Below are 20,812 nucleotides of genomic sequence, written 5' to 3'. Positions count from 1 at the left end.
CCAAATTCTGCAATAATTGTTATTTTCCTACTCCTTAGCCACTAGAAGCAAGAAATAGCAAGGGAAACTCTCTTTTTAAATAATAATGTTATATTTCTAGCTTGCCTGAACTCTGCTGAAGAGAGTTTGACAAGTTAAGAGACTAGAAGACAAAGAAAAGAGTATGGATGTCTGTCCATGTATGGATGTATCCCCACCCCGTTCCCTTCCCATCTCCCAGATCCCAAATTCATGATGTTGAAAGAAACCAGGATATTTGGAAGCAGCAGTAAACCACTAGAGAGGAAGAAATGGAGTCTAGATTAGCATTCATGTCTACCAGATGAAGACATATTTTAGATGCAGTGAGATGCAAATAAGAGGCAGCAGGCGAGAGAGGAAAGTTTACAGGGTAATGAAGTGTTACAAATTCTGGTGAATACACCAATCTACAAACCTGCAAAGCCTGTAGAAAAAATTATACTACTTTATATTTAAATTGATGATAACTATACCAATTTGTTGTTACTAGTAATGAACTGCATAGCAAATAGCCCCCATTTGTCTGCATTATCAGCTGGAGAAAGACAGCTGTGGACTCATTTCTAGTCTTTCATGTGCAAAACACAGGTGGGTTCTTTTCATTCCCTTCTGCTGAGGTCTAACAAACCTCATTGCCACTGCAGAAACTACAGCCCAGGTACAACATGCATGTGTGCTGGGTCATGGAGGAAAATAGAGAGATGAGAAAATCCTTTACAGAAAAGAGAAGTAACTCTAAAAGCTATTGAATCAGGATGCCAACTAGGTGCACATCTGTTGGAGCATGGGGCTTGACTGCTGTGAGCTCACCAGGTGCAAGATGGTCAAAAAATGCCCTCTCACAAGAGCAGGGGAGGCTGAGTTTTGGTGCCCCACAGCAATGATTATTTTACTGTTCTGGGAGACTGGTGCCATGGGCAGCAGCTTGTGCCCAGCCCTGGCTCTGGCACACTGAGCTCAGTGAGCTGAGGTTCAGGTACTGATGCCAGTGCAGGTGTCTGAAGGAGGCGTTCAAGGAGGACATGACTCCTCTACAGCCAACAGAACATGTGAAAGCTGCCTAGACCTCTGCAGTTATAGAGACCGTGAAAGGGCTGTGACGTTTTTTAGTTTTTGCCTCTGGAATAGTAAGATTGTTGAAGGTAATTATTGAAGGGATAAGTTTATGCCCCCACAAGTGTTGGCTGTTTTCTCCTCTGTCCTGCCTGTATCTGGGGCACATGTCCCTCTCCTCACACCTTGTACCTTTGCCTGTGTGTGCGGGTCTTTATCTCAGTGATACTTCGCCCGTCCGATCTGCTGCCACCATATGTCATTGGAATGTTTCAAGTAGTGAGTCTGGTTTACTTAAAGAATAGTGCTTTTAGAGGAATAATACTTTGCTTTGTTTCCATTAGGACCTTAAAAAAAAGTTTATGGGAGGAAAAATAAACAATCCCACCACCACTCCTTAACAACAGAGTACTTACCCTCTCCTAATGCTACCAGTTCCTTCTGTCTCTGAGGCCAAAGGCACCTCCCATAAACTCTGGAGGGCTCTTACATGTTTCTTCTGAGTGCCCTGAGCATAACTCTCCCCAGTATGCACACACAAAGGCACACAGAGACTTCATTTTCCAGAGATGACCAGGCAGGGAGCTTTGTCACACTACAGACCAGCGCAGTGTCCCAGTTCTGCCTCAGAGAGCTGCGGAATAAGTGGGGCATGGAAGGCCACAGCTGCAGCAGGGGTCAGCACAGGAGAGAGTGGGGAAAGGACAGCACTTTTCCACAGCCCACCTGTATCCCTTACCTCTCACAGTCATTTAGCAGTCCCACTCTCGCTGGCAGATCTCTGCCTTATGGCTGTGCTTCAGGTTCCCAAGTGCAGCAGCAAAGGGAGGGAGGAGCAGTCCAGCACCAGCTGTAGAGATGACCCACTGTGGGGGTCTCTGCTCTTTGAACAGACACCCCATAAGCAGACTGCTGTTGCTCTCTGCTGACACTGCAACGCACCCCAGGCAGTCCGAGACGTGGTTTGGGGCTGCCCATACTGTGCTGGGCGGTACATCATCATCCTCCTTATGAGGTAGTACTTCTACCTTATGGAACTTTTAAATCCCATTTTCTGCCTGGCATATTTTCATGGTGGTGGTGTGATGCTCATGGTGCCATACTCAGGAACTGCAGGTAACTGGGACTCTTGGGAGGTTTCAATGATGGTGAAAGAGCAGATCATGAATGGGTACGAAGAGGCACCACAGATTTCCCATAAGCATGGACCAGTCTGACATCCACTCCTGACATGGGTCTCAACCATGTGTCCTTGCCTGGGACCACACCCACTCCTGAACAGCTCTGCTTCCATCTGAGAAGATTAGAAGATTAGGCTTGGGTTCATAACTGTAGCAATATTAGATCCTCAGATTCTATATAGCTCAAGGAGGAATGGAGGTGGATGTTGTCTGAAGATCTCAAATATCTGTAAGGATTTCTTTGGAATACGTACACACATGTCATCAGTAAAGTGTGTTTAAGAGTGAGAGGAAGGAGCTTGGTTAGCCCCTATATGACATTTATCTTAAAGACTACTTAGCTAATTCATCATTTCCTTAGGACTAAAGATATGTCATAACATCTAAGCCAATGTATATTTATCCATGACTGCTTAAAGTCAATATATTTCTGAAGATAGCTAGTAATCTAGGCACCATGAGCAACACATCTGATAAAATTAACCCTATCTTCCAAGGTCCATAATAGTCCGTCAATTGACCTTGATTCTTGCCTGTTTATTTAGAATACGGCATTGTTTTAAAACTCACTCTAAAAGATATTTACCGTTGAGATTAGTTTTGAACTCTTCATTTGAAGTACTTGATTAGGCAAACCTTGTTGCCCCAGTGATACTACTGTCTTCATTTCTCCATGGAATGATTGAGGTACCGTTTTAGCTCCACATTATCTTCCTGAATTTAAATGAAAATTATGAAGGCTATTCAAAATGGCACTAACAGTGTGAGTGTTTGCCCACAGTGAAGAACACAAGGGTACAGTGATAGCACAGCCACGGCCCAGGTGGAGGAGTACCTGTTAGGATTCTATATGGAATAGGTGTAATGGGCACATGGCACTTACGGCAAGTGCTTCTCCTGCTAAAATCAGTAACTTGAAAAATTGAAACTTGATTTGTCATGGACCACCTCTCATTCTCTTCTGCTGTTTAGAGCCTGTGTAGAGTGTCACTTGGAGTGACCTGGCACAACATGCTTATAGTATAATATTGGAAGAAACAAGGACGACTGTGGTGGAAAGTGTACTGTGCTTCCAGGCAGGACCTGGCAATAAAGTGGATGAGGGCTCCTGCAGTAAGGCCTCTGCTGCACCCCAGATTCTGAGTTCTGGTATCAGAGGCCATAGCCTGTGTGTGTGTGACTCCTCTTGTTCTGCTTCTTCAGTCAAAGGCAGAGAGAAACCATCTGAGCAGTGTACTGTGCTATTGGAGCTGACAGTCCCACCGAGATGGAAGATGATCTGCTCTTTATAATAGTACAGAACACTGTAAGCATTTTCATCAAGTAGCTGTATTTTTGCTTCTGGGAGAGCATGACAGGTAGTCATTAGTGCCTGTGTGCTGCTGTGAGCAGCAGTGGTAATTGCCCAGCCCTGCCTTGCTGGCATCTGTCCTGGGCGCAGCATTTCTTCCACCCAGCCAGTAATAACCTATAATTCAAAGCATAGTGGTGACTCCATGATATCACTTTTAACAAAGCAGCCAAGCAAAGGAACAGCTACAGGAGTAGCCACTTGATTGCTTGATAATAGTCATTGCACTTTTGTTTATCTAATTGTCTTTATTACAGGGTGCCAATTTTGCATTTTTTCCTTATTTAATCAGTTGTTTTGCTAATATTTTCATAAAACACTTCCTTCCAGATCATCTGAGGCTTACAGGGGAACTTACCCAGCACAGAGGTGGATGTATTGATTGATCCAACACTGGCTGTAGTGAACTCCACAGGAAAACAAAATGTCATTCCTTTCTGTAAGGTTTTATACTGAGCATTTATTGCATTTTCATGATCACTTAGGTGTATTTCAATGGAATGATGGAAATGCCCGTGGCTAATACCCTATCTGCTTTTCAGGCAGAAATGCATTTTCATGCAGTTCCATCATCCTGTGACTTTTTTGTTTATTTGTTTGTTTTTGACAATATGGTCTGAAGTTATTGTGATGCTGCATTATCATAGCTGGGATATTTTGAGGATATTCTCTATTTCCACAGAATCTGATAGCGTTTCTTCACCATCCCATAACACCAGCTTGTATTCGTTCAGAAAACATTCCCAAGGTTTTCAGTATTTGCTTTGTACCTCTCCTCTGTGTCAAAAAGGTACTTTAGTTGTAAGTCCCAGCTTGACTCTGTAAAAAAGGAGTATAGAATATACATTGTAAAAGTCACTTAAATAGTTAAATGTGTGTCACAGCAGGGCTTTTTGCCACTAAGTAGGCAGGGCGCTCCCCTTCCAAATGCTGGACTTTATACTTGCCATTTGCACTGCAATGCATATTGACAGTCCTGTCCCTGAGACTGGAGTAGTTTTGGGGAAAGCATTCCTTGTCTGAAATACAATTTGAGCAGTATTTTATTATACTGTGACCCTGTGAGTATACATCCAGGAGGGACTCCTGGGGTTTATTTCAGCTGATTATGGAACACAGAGCAGAATACAGCCAGTGACCTCTGTAAATGATCACATATTTGACTTTTGGATAAGAAGTCATCTAGTCATAAATGATTTATCTAAAAGATTCTATCTGATCTGAGACTAAGCTTCACCCAGCTGCATTAGCAAAGCATGTAACAATTTATAAATTTCACATACTGTAGTACTTTAGAAAATATATTTATGTTCTATATTCTTTACATATATCTGGACTGGATTTTGAAAGCTAATTCAAAGTAAAATCAGATTTTTGAAATGTTTGTTACAAAGCCCTTCCTAAAAGTCTGGTATTCATTTTAAGATGATATCCTGTATTTAATAAGAATTGTTAATATTGTCTGCAAAGCATAATTGCAGAACTTACTAAGATGTGGCACTCAAAAGAAGTGTCCTTTTCATCTTCATTCCTGCGGTGCAAGTAGGATGTGCATCACATCAAAACTATCTCTTCAATTGCCATTTTGTTTGTAACATAGTTTAAGGCAGTGACTTTGAAATGTTTTGAATATGCAAATAAGAAGAAATTTAGAAAAATAAAAAACATCTGATTTTTTAAATTTGTCCCATTCCTCTGGTGTTTGACCTTCCTGGAAGTACTAGGCTACCACACATCAAGGCACCATTCCTTTCTATTTTAATTACTCAGTTTGAATTACTCTGTTTGAATTACTCTGTTTGAATTACTCAATTCAAGTATCTCATTTATTTTCAGACTGCAATTTAATATCTGTATTGGTAAGTAATCTAAATTCTTTTCTGAACTTGCTATGGTGGCAAGGTCCAACAAACCAGTAGAAAATGCTCCTTCAATGCAATTTTTCACTAATCCCTCGGAGTTTAACGAATGTTTGTGCATCACCATTTGTATCTGGAATTTCAAAACTGAGAGGGAAAAACAGTCATTGAGCCAAACTAGGCAGGTGAACTCTGAAAAAACAACATTTCTCAACAACCTATTTTAACATTTCTTGGTTTGCCTGATTCCTTGGGACACTGATGATGACAACCTAATGTATATCAGGAAAATTTTATAAGGTTTTTTTTTGTATTTCAGTCTCTATCATGCCAGATGCTGATTATATTCAAATCCCACAGCAATCAAAGGAAGTAGAGCATTTTCCTATTGCACAGGACCCATAGGTAATCCAAGTCTGCAGTACGTGCTTAATTTCAGACAGTCTTACTTTAAGTGCCTCCTACCTTGTGCAGAGTTCTCTGTGCACCCTTACAGAAGACGGCAAAGCAGCTGAAGAATCACAGGGTTCCTTCAAAAAGAAGTTTTTGAAGACTGCATATGGCACTTCTGCGTGAGGGAATTTAGAGCTAAAAAATGTGCAAAGCACTGCAGGAAGTAGAAAAAGCTGCAATGGAGACGAGCAAACAGAACAGCAGCAATGCATAAACATTTTAACTGAAATCATTCCCTGTGATGTAAGTAGAGAACAGATGTGGACAAAGATTGCTATGAAAAGGTACCAGTGTGACCACGACTATTCACATTAGCCAAAAAGCATTAATAATTGATTTAAGGCTCTAAGTCCTGTAAAAATTTGCTCACGTGAGTAGTTGTGTTCTTCCATAAGCTATCTGGCCAATTATAGCCCAAAGTGCTAAGCACTGATATCCCTCACTGCCTGGAGAAGGACTGAAAGTAATTCCTTCTGACTTCGGTAGCGTGGGAACAAGGTGCCACTCCTGCTCTCTGATTTTAAATTTGTAACCTGGTTCAAAGACACTGATGACCATCATAACATTTATAGTTAGATTAGTAAATGGTTCTCTGTATTTTAGCAGAATAACTATATCCAATGCACTATGCTTCACATAGAAGGAAGATTGTAAGATATTTCAGTTAATTTAGCTATGAATTGCAATAACTATTGGTAATCTTGAAGAAAAATTAAGAATATCTGCAAATTAATCAGGTCTGAAGAGCCTTCCACTGAAATATTAATTTTCTTTTAACCAAGAAAAACCCACTTATCATATGAGCTGGACAGGTCTTTTCCTGTAGTTTTCAGACCTTGATGTTTTATTGACCAAACTCCTTGCTTTAGACTTGAGCTCGTGTTCTCTGAGGAAGTACAAGTGGTAATTACGCAAGTCTTTCCTTCCCTGTCATAGGCAACATTCACAAGGGAGATTTACAACCTTCAGCTTTCAGATACGGAGACTGGTTGTTTAACTTCAGTGTGAACAACTCTGACATGCTGAATGGCATCAGAATTGGAAAAAATCCTCTAGAAACCAGCTACCTGGACAGACCCAGGAGTTAATTATTATGGGGGTTGTTTTGCCTCTTCTTTTCCCTGTAGTAACACCAACTGCAAGATTGCTCAGAATTTATTTTGTTTTAGAAAACAGACTCCTAAATATGCATTTTACTCCTTGAGGCAATAGCAAACTACCCCATGGACTGAGTGGTACTTATTCAATTGTAACAAATACAATGAAATAGGTGATCATAATGTAAAGACACTATAATGAAACACTGTGTTAAGAGTTGGTAGGAGTTGAGTGCTGGCCCAGAAACACAGTCAGGACAACTATAAACAAAACACATTGTAAATTAACTTCAGTAATGAAACCCAAGATATATTTTCTTATCACAAAGCATTCAAAAAATCATTTTGTTCATTTGAATTACATTTAGCTGAAGTTTTGATATATAGATGAAACATTTGGCCCCATGCTCCTCTAAATGTACACTTTTGCTCCAGAAAGAAGCAAGCGGGTTATGAGCAGAAACTTACTTTTAATCAATGGTCTTTCAGGTCACTTCAGTAAAGTTTGGATTAGCCCCTTAATGCACACACTTATCATGACTGACAACAGTCCTGCCTTCACAGGTTTGATTGATCTAATGCTGGAGAAGGTACAGAGGGCAGGAGAGCTGCACAAGGAGTACGGCTGGTCTGTAATGACCGCGCTTCTGTGACCCTCGCTGGATTGTAATAACGATCTTTTTATTAAAACAAAACAAAACAGGACTGCAAGGGCTCGAGGGCAGAGCTGAGTTCTCTTTTGGCCTGTGTTAACCTCTAACCAAAATCTGGCCATTTTAAAAAAAAAAATGTACCTCAGCTGTTTTTCTTTATTTTTGGAAGTTTAAAATGAAATATAAAGCCCATAATAAAATGCATATGAGGACACAAATCAATAGACATGAGAGCTATGTTAAGAACTACGCAACCACATAGGTCTTCATTAACGAGAGTGTTCTCCTTGTGAAATTCAGAAAATGCTCTTATTCTCTTGTAGGCATGTTGTTGTTTGTGCCATTATTTATTTCTATGGTAACCAAAACAGTAAATACAGCATTATTAGACAACAGTAATCAAGCAAAAAAAAAAAAAAGAAACCTCATTGCAAAAGAAGACAACTAAGAGCCAAAACAGAGGTGTTTAGATGATGGTGTAATTTGCTATAATAACTGTTTAACCACATATTTGGCAAGCCCTGGATAACTCACTTATGAGTAATGCATTTGTCCAAATTACATTCAAATAAAAAGTAGTTACCATGCTACATTATCATGCATTCTGCACAGATATTTCCTCCCTATTGATTTTCCCACGACAAGAAGGCTTCTTACTGAGCTCAGGTTAGCTCTGGGTTGGTGCTTATTTCTCTTTTGCAGCCTCTCTGAGGTTGGTTAGGTGACATGGAGCCACACATCATCAGTCCTTTGCTATCTGGAGCTATCTAACTTATTTGTGCAGCCTCCCACTCGCCTCTTCCCTGTCTGCTCCATCTGGAGGGAGCTTGGCTGCTCTCCTCCAGCCCCAGCTCCCTGAGCACAAGGCAGGCTGCAGCTGCCAGAACATCTGCTGTCTCCTGGCCTCGCTGGGGTGAGTACCAAAAGCACAGCCTTTGTAAAGTTGGACACTCGCCTCCATTGGAAACTGGGTGAGTTCAAAGTTCTTGTATCTGTCGTGAGACTTGCAGCTTCGTGGGAATATATAACTGTCTGTAACACAAATTTAAGTGTGCTTTTCAAAGGGACACATGCACTGTCTTTAGGATGCACTGGCATTGTGCCTGCTCTTCCCCTGCATCTGTGGAGATCTGGGGTTAGAATTGTCTTATTCTAAAGAAAGAGTCATTTTCAAGAGCAAGGAGTAGAAGGAATGCAAACCCAAACAAAATCAGTCCTTGATTCTGCAACTGCATCCTTCAAGGGTGGGCTTCTCCTGCATCAGTGCCTCCAGGCCATACAAAAGCTGTAATGATGTGCCCTGGGCTATTTCCTTATGAAGGCAGAGGTTGCCTCTTGTTTGAGAAGATGCATTTGAAACAGAGATATCTTGTTTGAAAAGTTAGGAGCATGAAATAACATCACTGTAATCTCACAGGAGGAAAATCTGCACAGCAGCCCCCCATCAGCTGTACTTTTCATATGTGGGTCAAATCATGCCCTGGCGACGTGCAGAGCTCCCACTGACTTCATAATGGGAAATGTATTACTTATTTAGAGCTGACTTGGCTTTATTTCGAATGATTTAATACTTTGGTTATTAAAAGTTCCATGTTTTGGAGAAGCAACATCAACAGGTGACACATAGTTACACTCTTCTTTGCCCCTTTGCTCTGTACTTTCTACGCGGGGTGGGACCCAGTGTGCATTGGTTAGTGTGGCTCTTCCAGGACCAAATCCTGGACCTGGAGCGCAGTGTGAACAACTGTGGTAGGTGTTCTGAAATTGGCTTTATCCAACTCACACTGGCACAGAGCTGTTTGGGGCTCTCAGAATGTGTCTAGAATGACACGTTGGCTTGAAACGCAAGCCAACACATAGCTCCATCCCCTGAACGTCCCCCACTGCTTAATCTCCTGCTTGCTCAAACCTTGAGCTGCTTTGGCTCAAGCCTGGAGTGAACAAACAGACTCTCTGAGGAAGAAACCTCAACCTCAGCTTGGTCCTTATTCAGGCTCTCTCAGGGCTAGAGGAGCTCTTGACTACAAACTCAAACTTCAACATTAGGTGATATGATCTCGCACCCAGTTGCCCTCTGGGGAGCTCCCCACCCCAGCAGACACAAACATGCTGGTCCAGTCCCTTCCCCTGGGCCCCTCACAGCCCCCTTTTACAGAGGAAAGATCCTTGCTGAAAACCATCCTACAGAAAAAGAGGCTTAAGAGCCTTTGAGAATTTCCCCAAACCCACTGCTGTCCCCTCTATAACCTCAGTATGACATATTGGCACGTACTGTCCCCTTCACCACATGGAAGCTGCCTTTAAAGCAGGAGCTGATCAACACGGAAAACAGAATCAAAAATGTTTGTCTCCAGTGGGATGGAGAGTCCCCTAATACAGACACTACCTAAATACAGAACAAGACCACTCTGAAAAACTCTGCAGGTCTAGAAAGGAGCTAGAAGCAACTACTACTCAATTTATGGTACTGCAGCTCAAAGCTAAGCAGGCGTAAGTAGAATGCACAATAAATGTATATTTAGCTGTAGTTAAAAGTGAAACTTAATATCTTGTGTTAGTACATAGTACTCTCTTACCAAGAAAACTAATTTATAGGTAAAGAAACAGAGCTTAAAACTAAGAGACTGTGTGTTTTTAAATAACCTAAGTAAAATGCATACTTAACTTACCTTTTATTCTCCTGCTGTGTGTGCCCTGAGCTGGTCCAGGGAGTTCTATGAGGTAAGAAATTCCTGGTCAACAAAAGTTCCTTTTCTAAAAAAAGTGAACATAATGGAAACGGGGAACCACTTACCAGGCAGCTGAAAAAGGAGCTGACTGTGCAGAGAATTTCACACCTTATGGCTTTTGGTCAGTAAAGTACATAAACAAAATGTAATTTTCTATGCAATTACACAGGGTCACACAAGAATATTATGTTTTAGAAACGCACTCAAAAGCATATTGCTCTCTAAGAGCCCAATCCAGAAAATGATTCTTCACTTTACTAAAGTTGCTCATAAGCATTTCTGGGAGTGGAGCCTAGGAGACATTCTCTTTTTTATGCTTTCTTAAACAGTTTATGTGATAGTAACAACAGGAAGATAAATTACTTTGAATGGTAGCAATTAGAGAAATAAGGAGTGTGATAGATTTACCATGTGGAAAACATCTCTCACACATTTTCTTACAGTCATTAAACCTACTTTTAATGACACAACACTGATTTCAGAAAGAAACAAAGTTTATTTGATGAATATAAACAAGCTGATCAACACTAAATACTTCCCATACACATGATAACAATGTCATGAACTCTAAATACCTTGGTACTTTACACTTCTACTAGACATTAAATTACAATGACTGTCTAATACATGCCCACTGGTAATTTCTAGGAATTCCTTAGTTTCATATCAATGTCCTTAACCATATATCAATATCACAATCCAGAACATGCCACTCACTTGAAAAAATTATTACAAGAAGCACTATCAAATGAGGATCTAAGGTAAATAGGGAATACTGACCCATTGCTGCAGAACATCACATTCAAACGTCACCCTACACACACAAAAAAAAACATTGCGGATATAGTTTGTGTCAGCACATCTGAGGTCTTTTCATAAACACTGTTTAAAAAGTAAATTGAAACCCACTTTCAAATGAAAGTCAATGTGCAGGTACGTGCATACTGGATACACAAAATTCATTAAATACAAAATTCATACTGTACATTTAAATGAAAGAAAGAATGTGCAGTACAAGACTGATCTCACATTAAAATAATAATCATTATCTTAAATGCTAACCAAAAGTTGGTTTGCTTCATTACACTTAGAGGGGGAAAAAAAAATCTACCAAACATTGCTGAAATAAAATACTTCCCAACATCACAGTGTTTATTGTAAACCCCGAGATTCTATTTTAGTATATGAAAGATTTTCTCCAAATATCATAGAGTATCACATGAAATGAAAATAAAGAAAAAAAAATAAGCAAGAAAGGAAAAAAGCAATGTTAGACAAAATTTTCCTCTTTAAGGGGCTAACTTTTAGGCCCTGATAAAAGTTTAGATCAATACTCTTACCAACATGAGTGGAGCAAAAATGCCCCTAAAATAATACCTGTGACAAAATTGGCACGTACATATAAATATCTAACTATACAGCTTTGTATCTGTGACCCTATTTTCCCCCTAGTTTACATCCTACTTCAAGTATTCGGTTGCAGAGTTAAGGTAAAGACCTGATTGTAAGAGACACAGACGATTGTCCCCTACTGCGACAACAAATTTGTCATGAGAAACCAGTTTTGTTGTCTGAGTTTCCGAGTGCAACATTTGTCATATGTGCTAAATATACTCCTCAAAGCTTTGCTGTTTCAAAAACAAAGATCTAAAATGCCATTGATAGTTAAAGGACAAACTTTTTAAACATGAATGAAATTGGGATTATCTACGCTATGCTAATTCTATACATTTTACTCTATTTACTGAAGACAGTAACATCCAGCAGGGCTCCTGCTCGAATAAATTGCTCTTTGATTGCACCAAGAATCATGGTACAAGTAAATAAAATATCATCTCTAGATAATAATTTTAAAGGGGTTACTATGTATGGCTCATGTAGGAGTTAATCGCACCACAGGTTCAAAAAATAATTTTTCTAAATTCAGTGCAAGACTTCAGGAGTATCCATTGAGATTTATTTTTTTTTTACAGCAGCAAAGAAAAACTACTAAGGATTAAGGCCACCCATGCTTAAATTTATTGTTTGTCCTTTAAAAATGCAGATATTCTCTTCCCACTGCCATCAGCATGGAAGCATTTCTTCCATGGACAAAAAGATGCCTCAACAAAACAGCCAAACATTTTTGCACATGTTTGCCAGACTGACTGAAAATGTTCGTGGAGTCAGAAGGAACTTCTCCTTGAGAAGTTGTAGAGATCTGACTGTCAGTTAATAGTCTCTCACTGAATGTAATGACTTCACATTTTTATTTTTCCTTGCATGTGCTTTAAATTTATTTTACTAGACACATTTTGTTGACACAAACAGCCTTTAAGTGCTATTTGTTCATTGGTATTTTCTTTAACATCTAAGATTCATTGGGGTCCATGTTGGAGACTGTTTTTCAATGTAGAGAACAATAACAAACAGTTCCACATTTACAGGAGACCTAGTGCATATACTGTATTCACAGCAATCTTATCTTTATTTTTGTTTTTTGTTTGTTTGTTTTTTAAGAGTCCCAGCTTTTATCATTGAAAACATGTATGCATTTGGATGGTAAAAGGTTGATACATCCTTGTGTACATGTCCATATATATATACATACATATGTATTTATATACGCCTCAAGCTTTTACCATCCCGGAATAGATACATCTTGTATATAATCATATATTTATGTTCAAATTAGATGTCCTATGCATTGTCAGAGACACACACCATATTTTCATAAAGCTAATCTTTTTCATCAGTTATTAGTACCAAAAATTGATTTCATTTCCAACCTGGCCCAGAGCTTAATACCGGTTATATTATCAATATTTGTTTTTTGTTTGGTTTGGTTTTGGTTTTTTAATTGATATTATTTTATCAGTAGATATAAGAAAACAGAGGAGGGTAAAGGCTTGTTTTTACTTTTTGGAAAAGCCCACATCTAACTGGGGGTAAGGTTAATGCCAACACCCTTATATAGCATTTTACTAATACCTCTTTGATAATCTAGTGCAATAGAAGTGATACTTTAGAATAGACTAGGTAAAATCAGCAAATGCAGATACCACATCTACGAGAATCTGAATTACTTATTAAAATCAATATTAATTTACCAAAAATTAGTTAAATAGCCTATTTAACTGAACTTCATTAAACAATCATATTCTGAACAGATGGTTTCTTTGTGAAAACAGAATAACTCACAAGACCCATTAAAAACAGAAATGAAGCTCTTATAATTTCTGCTTGAGTCTCCTTCATTATTTTCCAAAGTATCTAATTTCACAATAGACTACAAGAAATAATGGAGAAAATGCCAATTAATGCAGCATTTCATTAGATATCAACCTTAGCATTCATTTTCTGCATCTGTGATCTTCTCCAGGATATCATGGTCATGTTTGGAGATCCAATGCAATAGATTATCATTGTTACCTTCCAGTGCTACAGTTTATTCTTCCTTTTTCGCTAGTTCCTCTGACAACTGTAACAAGGGAACAAAATATTCCAATTAACAACATGATTGAAGCATCCAGAACATTCTACTTCTCATCTGACCGAGATTCTCATTGACATGAGTGGGTATATTGCTTTTCTAGGGACTAAGGATTAAGTAAGGCATTTAAATTCGATTCGAACCCACTTACTATGTTCATAGGGGCGCAATTAGTTTTATTGTTGACTTGTATGACAAGATTCCCCCTAAATGGGAAATATTTTAGATTCCTAAGATGTAAAATTCTATTGTGCTTGTGAGTATGTAAACAATGGGTTTTTTGATCTTGTCTATAGGCACAGTAGCTTTGAAGGAGTAATGCTATTAATAAAACTAAATACTTTTATGTGGCAGCCAAAGGAGTCATGCATTTATTTCCATGTTAGGTGGGAATATGCTGTACCTCGAGCAACTCTGCAAAACCGAAGCACCGTTTTGTCATTATATTTTAAGCACTTTAAGTTCACTTTAAGTTCTTAAGTACTTATTTAACTTCCCTCACAGCAGAGAAAGGTTTCATGGATACAAGAAGCTCAGATTTACAGAAGTTACAATTCAGAACAGTCTGATATGAGTTTTTCAGCCACACTCCCACTAATCACAGGCTTGGCATGGCCAAAACCTGGAGGACTGTGAGAGGTAATGGGTGTCAGCCCAAGTCAGTCAGTGGGAAGAGCCTTCCTGCCTTCTACAGACCTGTGTCTGGTTGTGAGCAGCTACAGAGTGAGACCTGAATGATCTTCATTGTTACCCCAGTTGAGCTGCAAGCAACTTTGTGAGCAGAGAGCAGTGAATTAGTCTTATTCACGTTATCTATATATCAGATGAGTGGGAGGAATTAAATGATTCCCTTACAGGGCAGTTGTTCATTTATCCACTGACTGTTTCTAGAAAATCTGAAATGCATTATGTATGGGATTCTCTGTTATTGCCCTTCCATTTATGTAACCTTAGAAGTTTCCAAAACATCCAATTGTATGAAAAGAAATTGCCATACAATGCTTATGCTTTTGTATACAGCTGAAAACTTATGTTTTTCCAAATAGAACTAGTTGACTAAAAAGCCCCTTTAAATTCTAGAATCTAATATTTGTAAGAGAAAATTATTCTGTGAGTAAAGTGAAATACTGCTTACAGAATAAACTCAAAAATTATTTTAAATCCTTATTTTCAAGTTCATATATATGCACGAAAGTACATGTAACAGTTTATATCATACAAACTTAGATGAATAGTTCTGCTTTTTCAGTGAGGGGCTGGTACAATTCTTCTGGTTATAACACTTAGGGACTAATCCAAAGCCCACTGAAATGTGGAAAGGTTCCCACTGACTTTAACAAGTTTTGGATCTGGCCCTTGAATGGTCTAAAAAATGACTTCTGCAGAGCTGGAAAGCCAGGGAGTTCCTAAAGTAGATCATGTTACTAGTTCTGGCACATAAAATCTTTGCAAACTTTTTATGAAAACTGTAAGTCAGAGCATGCATTACGTTTTGTGAACTGTGCATAGCTCCCATTCTTTTGGGTGCCGAGAATTTCCTAATCATCATTCAAAGAGATACGCAGGCAGAGGAAGAGCACGTGTAAATTAACGAGGAGAGGACATTCCACAAACTGTAGCACAATAATACCTAGATTTTTAAAACAGGCTCACTAAAACGTAACCACAGCAAATCTTCAATATAGTTGCTATTTTACAAGCTGAAGTTCCTTTGCAATTAACACTCTTTTATGCTTGGAAAAATAAGAACCCAGAACAAATTGTCCAATCTGAGGAAGAGCAAAAAACACAAAGTGCACTCTCCCTCCAGGTTGCTCCCCAGATTTTCATTGGGATTTTGCTATAGAATGAAATGCCCCAAATAAACCTCACCCACTTAATCAACCCACCCATTCATCAGGAAACCATACATGTATTGGAAGTGTAACAAAAACTTGTTCACCACAGGTAGGAAATGCAAAGTATTTCTCAAGTAAGCCAAATAAATATATAAAAGGATATTGCTGTCAAATACCAACTGAGGTTGAGTAAATTAAATTTATATTTGTTTCTTCAGTGCTGTACTTGGGACAAGTCACTGAACCTCTAAAACAGAAATAAAGTTTGGTAACATACGTTGGGCCTGAATTCAGCAGTGCTCCAGCTGAAATTAATGTCTTATGAGTTTGGCACCTCTGTCAGTCCATTAGATACCAGTCAATGAAAACAGCAGAAGGATGTGAAGATATAAAAGTGTAGTAGCCCACAAATATTTGTTCAGATTGTTTTTCCTTTGGATAAAGACACCTGCCTGATTAGTACTTTTTACTTCCAATCCTTTCCTCTCAGCAGTGATTTGCAGAAACAAGCTGGAGAGAGTGGGTAAACACAAAGGGGTTAAAGGGGAAACTGTTTAATAACAGTAGTAAAATGCAGGCTATTTTTGACATCTGGGTTAATGTCCATTATGCACCATATGCTTTCCAAATGTTTGCAACAAGCACCCAGATACAAAAACAGATACCCATTCACATAGGCTTAAATTGCCCTCTCCTAACCTGTTACACATGGTACCTACATAAAAGGCCAACAACTGATATGGTAATTAGTGAGGAGGGAAAAGAGAGGGAATAGCCACTTTATTACAGGGAATTGGTATCTGACCGAATGCTAGTAGAGAAGGATATCATTAATGAAAACCTATTAGGGTTATTTCTGCTCCTTAATCCACGACAAGGCATCTGTACTATAATGTGACATCTTTTAAAAAGCTGTCAGGATGAATTCCTCAGTTTCCTTCTCCAGACTCATTCATCATTACTGCAATCAGAGTACCAACAAATGATGGGAAATTATTTCATTTTCTGGAAACAAGTAACTAGACTGAAAAGTAGTATTTAAAAAATAAGGCTATAACTCATAAGGTCTTTCTCAAGTGACCTCCTGGGACTCGCCTGTGCCTCTTGCAACAACAAAATCTAAATGGCATGAAGGAAAAAAAATGTATTCTCAATTTTTACCTTTATCTGTGCAAAACCATGAAAAGAATGACTACATTAACTAAAACAAAGCCTTGGCACATACCACTCTAAATTCTGTCCCTGCCACCAGCTTATTCTGTGACTAAGCAAAAATCATATTATTTTTCTGTGCCTAACTTTCTCTTTGCTACAGCAGGCATAACATCAGGCTCCTCACAGGAATTTGCAAGGCTTAATGTTTGTAATGTGCCTTAAGAGTCTTGGATGAGTGCTAAGTATTATTATTTTTCAGTTCCTGCATTTGATTAAAACTGAAATAACATAGTAAAAATTAAATTAATATATTAAGTTACAAGTAAAGAGCAAGCATGTGGTTTGTGGAGCTACTTATAACACTTTTAATACGAACACGTATTACAGACTAGGTGATTCCCAAGGTCTGTGCTGACATGTACCATGTGGGCATAACTTAACAACTGAAAAACCCCCCAGAAGTTTGATTCGGCCAAAAATCTGCTTGTGGCTTCTGTGTGAGCCCAGAGCTTGGACCAGTGGGAGCACTGTGGGCTGCTTTTCCCTGCCCCTGAAGTGCAGTTGCAGACACGATCACAGCCCAGATATTTGCAACTCAGCACAAGAAACAATACTGGGTAGCACAGATCTGCTGGAGTGCTCGCCACTGCGGAGTTCCCTTAACACAGGATATGACAGTGGCATAATATGTGCTATTTGAACCTCTCTGTCATTACAGCCCCAACAATAAATACCATTTTTGCTACTTCCTCCTGGCTGAACTCTTGTGGAAAGAATGAAAACCCACCTCTCACTTTCTAAAGAATACAGTAACCTGTTAAAGCCTGTTACATCGATAGGAAAACCTCCCGTGAGGAGGGCCAAGAAGAGAAACAATTAAGACATAAAGTTGTATCCAACCTATGTACAAAACTTCCAATGCTGAGATGCCAAAGACACCTAAGACACTTGTTGAGCTGAGTGAAAAGGTAAAATCTAGTTTAAATTTATAGCATTCCTTCAGTGTCCCTCTAGGAGTTTGGCTTTTTGCCAGTGTTCCTTGTTAAAAATTTGTTAAACGTGTTTGGCATTAATGCAAACACAAAGTGCTCATTTGTTACAAATTCTATTGGAATGCATTCATTTAAGGCAATGAAGTAGTTACCAGAAAAGAAAAAATGTTCATTAAGTACATTTTAAAAATACAATGATGTATGCGGTGCATAACTATGGCGCCCCAGTGGCTATATAAATATCTGACAGAATAACCACAAGTTGTGTTTGGTTTGAAATTGGAATCTTTTAAACATAACCGATAGAACAAAAACTGGTTTTGTTTGTTGTCAAAACTGATGTTAGTCTTTCTTGTTTAGAACTACTTATAATAACCAAAGTTTTGGCGTGCAGTTTTTTACATCTCAAATCAATAAAGCCCACAGGTTAAAGTAATGCTCGAGGAAGTTTCTTGATTTGAAAGGTGAGTGCAGCACTGCACATTATCTGGAGAACACTGGACACAGAAAGTAAACACCCTGCTTGGAGAAGAACAAATTTTAGTCATTCTTAAAAACTCCACTTAAGGAAATGTTACCTGGGAGATCTGCAACTGTCTGACAACATTCAGGTACACCCAGGCAAAAGGTGTCCTGCTCTACTCTTAATGCACTGGTCCTTTCAGAAAATAAGGAGTTCAAACCTAGCTTACAAAATCCTAATAACAAATCTCTCTTTTATAATAATGTGAAATATCCCTGGTAATGATAACTCTTAATTTTTAATAGGCAATTCTGAGGTTTATTTCTTAGATGCTAGAAAATATCTTCTTAGCTACATTTTAAAAGTAAACCCATTTTTCTTTTTATTTTTTCAATAATTTATAGTTACTTACTAAAAAGCTTAAAAATGGTAAATACATGAGTAAAACATATTCAAAAGAAAGATCCAGAAACTCTGTGATTTAATTAAATATTGAAAGGTTCTCAAAAACCCATCAGCATAAAAAGTTATTTATAAAGACAAAATTAACTTTGCTCCATTTCTGGCAAAGAAATTATTTATCCCATTTGTTGCTATTTATGTTTTAAATTCACTACACAGTAAACTTCAGAAGGATCTGCAGCTGGTGGTAGAATCACTGCACGAATGTGATGAACTTTCCATATTGCTATAATGCCAGAATTGTTAATCTTAGTTAGGGATAAAAGCAGATACCATTGGGATGAATAAAATCATATGGATTCAAGCCCTCTAGAGAGTAAGAGTCCTTGAAAACTACTGTACAATTATATCATAAAATTAGATGAAGTTTATGAACCTTGAGACTATTTGGACAAGGATGCCTTCTCTACTGGGAATGTTTATAAATCAAAATTAGACAAGTGCTATATGAGTTGAAAGACAGCTATTTTTTTTCTTATAACCTTTTTCTTTTCATAAAACAAGTCTAGTCCAAATCAAAGCTCTTCAGAAATATGAGAAAACTCAGCACATATCCTTCAATCTGTCACTTTGACGCTGAATTACAAAGAGGGTTACAGGGAATGTTAAGGATGGTTTCAGCGCAGCAGTCTGCCATGGGCTGAGCTGGAGCGGATTGAAGATGATGGAAGAATTCCTGTAGATTCCAGGAGACCCTCAGTCCGCTCAAGGAGGCGGCCGTGACTCAGCAGCACAGGGCACGGGGTTCTTTGTCAAGACATTTATGACTTCCTTAGGATGCTGCAGCACGTGAGACCATGGCAACTTCTTTTTTTTGTTATTTAAATGGAAGTGAAGTGACAAGGAAAGAAGAAGAATTGAGTAAAGTGGCTCAAACAACAACGTTCCCACTGCGATCTGGAAAGCTGTCAATAACAGACAACACTGGATGAAATTGGAAGGTGCCTTTTCCACCCTGGCCGATGCGGAATGCCATTTATTCTCGTGCCCGGGACTAATTAGGGGCCTTTTTTTTTTTTTTTTTTTTTTTTTGAAGATCAAGGTTTTTTGCGATCTCTGCTGCTTAATAACACGGTGTTGCCTGCCCGCCACCTGGCCCGGCGCGGCTCTCCCGGCTCCCGGCGGCGGCACCGCCTCGGGACACGGCAAGTGCGGGCAGGAAACCGCCGGCACGGCCGCGCTTAACCCGCGCACTGCCGGCCCCGCCGCGGGGGACAGCCCGCAGAAACCCGTGTGCCTGCAAACCTGGCACTGAGGGCGAAATCACCGCATCGGCGTGGTGATAAAGCTGGCATCGGACCCTCGGAGACGGGGATGAGCGCAGGCGGCAGCGCTGGCTGCGAACCCACGCCCCGCTCGCTGCGCTGCCAGCGCACAGACAGCTCGTGTTCCCGCTGGCTGGGGAAAGAAGTGGTTAAATAAAAGCTGTGTCAAGCCCCCAGTCTAATAAGTCATCTTATTAGGAAGTTGTGATGCCCTGTTTGCCCTCGCCTGTGGCTTGTCTGCTCCACTGAAAGGTCTCCTGCTGGGACCTTCGTGGCATTATACGAGGCAGAGAAGGCTGCTGCAATATATGAGCCTTGGTTTGGAGCAGCCAAAACAGCGGGAGAACTAAGCTGCAAAGAATTAAACATGTAACAACTTTGTAAAAGCACAGACAGTGATTGAGGTTGGCCCTTTTGCTGTTGACACATTCTGGCCCCTGTAGGTTGTGGTCACTAAGCCCATTAGAGCTGCAGTGTGGCAACATCTAGTTCAGCAAGTTCAATGTGTTTCTGTTTTATTTCTAAATACTGGACGCAAGCTGGCAGCGATAGGAGAGTGGAATATGGCACCAAAAATATGTCATAAACACAGTCGTCATTGTCAGAGATGTGAAATTACTTTTCAAACTATTTATTTTTAGCAGAGGGAGGGTGGGCGTATTTTTGCATTTTGTTAACTGACATTTAATTGCGACTTGCTGCATGTTTTGTTTCATTAAAAAAAAATAAAAGAAAGGAAACCTCAAGATGCTGTTTTCTCTTAGAAGA

At 39.3% G+C, this 20,812-nt stretch overlaps 1 protein-coding gene across 2 annotated transcripts in view; it reads right to left on the bottom strand.

Annotated features, from left to right (window-relative positions):
- Positions 1-10,873: 10,873 nt before the first annotated feature.
- The window catches only part of LOC120322701 (ERC protein 2-like), a 208,417-nt gene continuing 198,478 nt past the window's right edge, over positions 10,874-20,812 (bottom strand). For both annotated transcript variants that reach the window (XR_005562539.1, XM_039378706.1), the window contains one exon: positions 10,874-13,857. The gene's annotated coding sequence lies outside the window, so the exon portion shown is untranslated. The remainder of the gene's footprint in view (positions 13,858-20,812) is intronic.

This window comes from Pipra filicauda, unplaced genomic scaffold (genome assembly GCF_003945595.2).
Source record: "Pipra filicauda isolate LSUMZ 115617 unplaced genomic scaffold, ASM394559v2 scaffold103_size3290846_pilon, whole genome shotgun sequence".
NCBI lineage: Eukaryota > Metazoa > Chordata > Aves > Passeriformes > Pipridae > Pipra > Pipra filicauda.
The sequence above is the reverse complement of the archived record's forward strand: the minus strand, read 5'-3'. Positions and strand labels throughout refer to the sequence as shown.